Here is a 6,082-nt window from a genome sequence, read left to right on the forward strand (position 1 = left end):
ATGAATCAAATAATTGTTACAGTAAAACGAATGATTGGGATCATGATGCTGGAAAGTGAATGCAATGACTGGGCAAATGATGAGTGAGAAATTTCAAGTTGATATGTTGGGGGTGCAGATATTGGTAATGCAAAAGCCTAGAATATGGAACGGAGGATACAATCATGGAAGGAAAGAGGAAATAATTATTAGAAGTGAGGTTATCGGATGACTACCTATATTTATTCTGAAATCACCAAGAATTATGCCAGGCAACATGGAAAGACATTGAACCCATTGCTAAAATCTTGGAATGACAACAAAAATTACCCAGAGATTTTTATATGTCTGCATCCAAGGGGGTTTGGATTGGCTTCCTATAGGCTGAGCCTGAAAAGGGGATTTTTAGGAAAGTCATTTATTGAAGAATTGGTCTCAGCACAAGGGAGTTGGGTGGGGGGAAGTAGTTTAGGGTATGTGAGGAAAGCTAAACAAGGATGTGGTCTAGGGTACTCACTACCTTTAGCCTAGTCCTGTGAGGAGTTCTGCAGGTCACAGGGCTGATCTGACCTTGAGGTGAGGGGTCACAATTTACAGCTCCTTGTCAATCATTCACTGGTGCACCTGTGCCAAGGTGGCGTGAACTTGTGGGTTTTTTTGAGGACAAATGTTAAACGATCTGCAAGGGAAATGAAGAGCAGGAACGTTTCCTAACAGCCTGTAGATCATATAATACCTGGAAAATAAGGAATGAACAGCCACAGTTTGATAGAGCTGCCAAGGAGAGTATTACTAGGGGAGAGCCAGGTTTTGTGGAATCAAGGTGAAAGTATGAGCAGAAGATTAGGAAAGAAGAGATTTTGCTGATGACAGATCAATGATGTGTCCAATGTGTCCCAGGAAGCACAGTAGGAGAATTTGTAGTGAAGAGGAAGGCAGAGGACAGCTTAGAAAGCTGTGATGGATTGTATCAAATTAGGAAATCTTTGGGGATGAGAGAGAGTCCAGGTGAAGAGACCTGACCCAGCTTTCTGGTGATAACTGAAATAAATAGGCTGTAAAGTACAATACAATGGAATTAAACTTGATTCTCTCTTTGGGGAAGAAAGACAATAAATAAGTTAATAAGTTCTAGTTAATTATAACATTTCAAAGGACTAGGCATTTAGGTCATTTGGAGGTGTAAGGCAGGAAGTAGTTGTGGTGTGTGTGTGTGTGTGTGTGTGTATGTATGTATGTACATGTGTGTGTATGTATGTATGTATGCATGTATCTGTTTTCACTGTTTTCACTGTTCTTAGAACTGCAAGGTCTGGGGAGAGAAAGTCTTACCAGAGGCAACAGAAACACTCTGGACCTCTCACAATGTTGTCAAGATTTCATTGTTCTTGGTCTGATGTTCTATTGTGTTGGTTAAATCAGTCGCTTCCAGGTGAAGCAGGTATTTAGTACCTGGCCTTGAAAGTTATATGCTGAGATTCCAATAACTTAGATCAACACTTTGAGATAGGAGTAGCAGGTGTGAGGGAACAGAAAAAATCAATATTTAAGTGATTTCTCAAGATTATACAGCATCTTGTGGATATCAGATAATGATCTTCTGCTTCCAGTTCTAACTATATTTCTTCTATGTCTTGCTAATTTTTAAAGGCAGGGCAGAATTTCACTACCCAGATTTAACCAAACTTAAGGTCAAGGACTCAGTCCTTCGCAAAAATGCACTCACTTAAGACACCATCTGCAAATTTGGGGTTCCCCAGAGCCGCCTTTAGTTCAGACCAGCATGCCATAAATGTGGCACTCCCATGAACTTTCTCACGTTTGATATTTGCCAGAATGACTTACGGAGCTCAGAAAAGCACTATATTTAATGATTACCATTTTATAATAGCAAAAGGATGCAAGTCAGCCCATCAAAGGAAGAGAGGCACAGAGTAAGGTGTGAGAGGCTTCAAACCAGAAGCTTCTGTTCTCCTCAGGGGTGCATTAACCTCCTGGCATAGAAGTGGGTCAATCCTCAGAGTATCGCCAACAGGGACACTCATTACATAGTGATTTAATTAATTATGTGCATGTGGTTGAACTAAATCTGCAGCCTCCCTCTTATCCCTGGAGGTAGGGTTGATATCTTACGACTTAAAACATCAACCCTCTAATCACGTTTGGTCTTGTGGTTTGGCCAGCTTCCATCCTGAGTTATCCTATTAGCATATGCTGTCTAGGGGCCCACCATGAGTCACCTCTTTAGCATAAGGTATCAGATGTGGTCTAAGGTGCTCACCGTGATTACAGAAGACACTCCTGCCACTTGGGCAATTCCTAACACAGCCCTACAGGTTACCTCTCAGGAGCTGGGACAAAGCCCAGACCTCTCTTTGGGCGAAGTTAATTCTTCACTACACACTTACCCATCTTTATGTCCCCTGTACCCAGCCCAGTGTTTGGTATACATTACAATGACAGCTAATATTTTAGTAATAAAACTATGTAAAGTCTTTTGACTTTGATTTGACCATAAGAATTTTCATGATAAGAAAAATAAGTGGTGACATAGTTTTGAGTGAGTATAATCTGGGGAATTCAAGCATTAATTTGGAATAGAGAAACTTGAAATCTCTCATTTTACATATATATGCCCTCTCAGGTCTGTCTATAAGTTTTGCTATAGTTTAAAATTAGAAAATATACTTTATTCATGCTTACTGGTGCTTAAAAGGCTGTAACTTGATGAGTGCAATATCAACTTGCTTCAAATTCAGATTATACTTGGTGTTTACATATTTGAGAGGGATGTTGACTTAAATGGATTAATTTAAAATTCAGTCAACTGGTCCACTGGATAAAATAATGAATTAACCACTACTTTTTGCTGAATTAGTAAATTGCTAGGAAAACTGATACAATCTAATCTGTTAAAAATAATCTCTTCACTTAAGACACAAGGGAAGAGAGGTGATACAATTCCCTTACTCTTACAAATAAATTCATAGATTCCTACCCAACACTAAGCATCATTACCAAAAATATATTTTACTAAATTTGAAATTCTGTGAAATGTCTACCCAATTTAATACTAATGTTTGGTAATTTATTCTATCTTAACGCTTCCCTTCATATGATATGCATCTATTCATTGGTTTCTTAAGTCATAATAGTTTGTCTAATAATTTATGGCCATAAATAAACTATAAAATATCTTTAAAAATAGATTAGCTTGAAACTGGTTGATTACAATGATTGCAGTAACAATTATAAACAGAATGAAATACTTTTTAAACATGGAATTGTTATTTAATTCATATCCTTTCTAGTCCAGTCTGTATAAAAATAAACTCAACTCATACTCTTGAATAATCAAGCATGAATATAGGACAAACTTAAACTTTTTATTGATGTAAAATATACATTCAGAAAAGTATACCTGTACTAAGTATGAAATTCTAAGTATTCACAAACTGAACAAATCTGTTAAACCAGCTCCCAAATCCACAGCAGAATATAAAAGTCTCGTTAAACCGCACTAGGAGTCTTATACAGTCGCTCTCTGTCCCCCATCCACCAAAGGTACCTACTGTTCTGACTTCTAACAAAAGTTTATTGTATAGCATAATTCTTAAATGTATCACTCAAAGAAAAACTTGATTATTGGTTTTCTCAATAATAACACACTACCTCCAATTTTGAATCCTAATGTTCATAGACTGGTACCCAAGGTTCAAAAGTTAGCCTGCAGACATGATTTATTTTTAGCAATCCTGTATCTGGATGTTACCCATTAACTTTATTTTCTGCAGTTTGGTCATGAACCCACCCACCTTCTACCCCATACCTGTCCATTTTTCTACAATCAGAGTGATGTCAACATTTTCAGAAAATAGCTAGAAATCAAAAAAGAAGAAATTATGAGCTTTATAGTACATTTAAAGATATGAAAAACTAGAAAGAAGAGAGACAAAAATCAGATTTTTGTTAGAAGAAAAATCAGATATTAGGTGGATGAGGAAAGTTAACATCTAAAAAGGTCAATAATATACTAGGCAGGAGAAAGCTGGACTTGGAGCTGTGAATATTCATCCATAATACAGTATTTAAAGTGAAAGTAATTGTGTATGTTAATCATTCAAAATAATACCCAATATATAAATTTCATAAATAGACAAACATACCTCAGTTGTGTGTACAATAAAGTGACCAAATTTATTACCTTTTTTTTGCACCAACTGACCTTAATAGATCTAAAGTTTATTATTAAGCAATTTTTAAATTGAAGTATAGTTGATTTACAAGGTTGTATTAGTTTCAGATGTATAGCTAAGTGATTCAGTTTTATATATATATATATATACTTCTTCATATTGTCTTCCCTTATAGGTTATTAAAAAATATTGAGTAGAGTTCCATGAGCTATACAGTAGGTCTTTGTTGGTTATCTATTTTATATATAGTAGTGTGTATATGTTAATCCCAACCTTCTAATTTATTCCTCCCCCCACCCCCCTTTCCCCTTTGATAACCCAAAGTTGGTTTTCTATGTCTGAGTCTCTTTATGTTTTGGAAATAGGTTCATTTGTATCTTTTTTTTTAGATTCCACATATAAGTGATATCATATGATATTCATCTTTCTCTGTCTGGCTTAATATGATAAGCTCCAGGTCCATCCATGTAGCTACAAATGGCATTATTTTGTTCTTTTCTATGACCAAGTAATAATCCATTGTATATATGTACCACATCTTCTTTATCCATTCATCTGTCAATGGACATTTAGGTTGCTTCCATCTCTTGGCTCTTGTAAATAGTGCTGCTATGAACATTGGGGTGCATGTATCATTTCGAATTACAGTTTTCTCTGGATATATGCCCAGGAGTGGGATTGCAGGATTATATGGTAACTCTATTTTAGTTTTTAAAGGAACCTCCATGCTGTTCTCCATAGTGGCTGGACCAGTTTACATTCCTACCAACAGTGTAGGAGGGTTCCCTTTTCTCCACACCCTCTCCATCATTTATTGTTTGTAGATTTTTGACAATGGGCATTCTGACTGGTGTGAGGTGATCCTTCACTGTAGTTTTGATTTACACTTCTTTAATAATTAGCAATGTTGAGCATCTTTTCATGTGCTTTTTGGCCACCTGTTTGTATTCTGTGGAGAAATGTCTATTTAGATCTTCTGGCCATTCTTCGATTGGATTTTTTTTTTATGTTGAGTTATGTGAGCTGTTTGTGTATTTTGGAGATTAATCCCTTGTCGGTTGTATCATTTGCAAATATTTTCTCACATTTTGTAGGCTGTCTTTTTGTTTCACTTAAGGTTTCCTTTGCTGTGCAAAAGCTTTTAAGTTTCATTAGGTCCCATTTGTTTATTTTTGCTTTTAGTTCCATTACTCTAGGAGATGGATCCAAAAAGATATTGCTGTGATTTATGTCAGAGTGTTCTGACTATGTTTGCCTCTAGGAGTTTTATAGTATCCAGTGTTACATTTAGGTCTTTAATCCATTTTGACTTTGTGTGTGTGTATGTGTGTGTGTGTGTGTGTGTGTGTGTGTGGTGTTTTAGAATATTCTAATTTCATTCTTTTCCATGTAGCTGTCCAGTTTCCCCAGCACCATTTATTGAAGCGATTGTCTTTTCTCCATCGTACGGTCTTGCCTCCTTTGTCATAGATTAACTGACCACAGGTGCGTGGGTTTATTGCTGGGCTCTCAATCCCCACCCCCTACACATTGAAAATTGAGTACTAGAATCACTTTTATTTTATTCAAAAAAGCCATCCCTAGTTTCATCAATAGCTCCTCATTTAACATTGTTTTTGATTGTTTTTCACTGTGTTGATCCCAGTGAATCAATATAGTATCACCTCTTTTCTCAATCTAAGTTACAGTAGCCAATCTGTTTATTCATGGCTGTGCTTCAATCTTTTAACGCCTTTCGACTTTTCAGGAAATGTAATGTTACCAATAGATTGATTATGCCACTAAAAATGCAAAATATATGACCCAGTCACGTAAACTAGCCTACTAAGATTAACATGTATAAAACATAGCACTGACTTTTTCCCTCCTGTATAGACACATTTTTTCTCTCTGAAAACTATTTTGAA

The sequence above is a fragment of the Grampus griseus genome (assembly GCF_964374135.1).
Source record: "Grampus griseus genome assembly, chromosome: 1".
Classification (NCBI taxonomy): domain Eukaryota; kingdom Metazoa; phylum Chordata; class Mammalia; order Artiodactyla; family Delphinidae; genus Grampus; species Grampus griseus.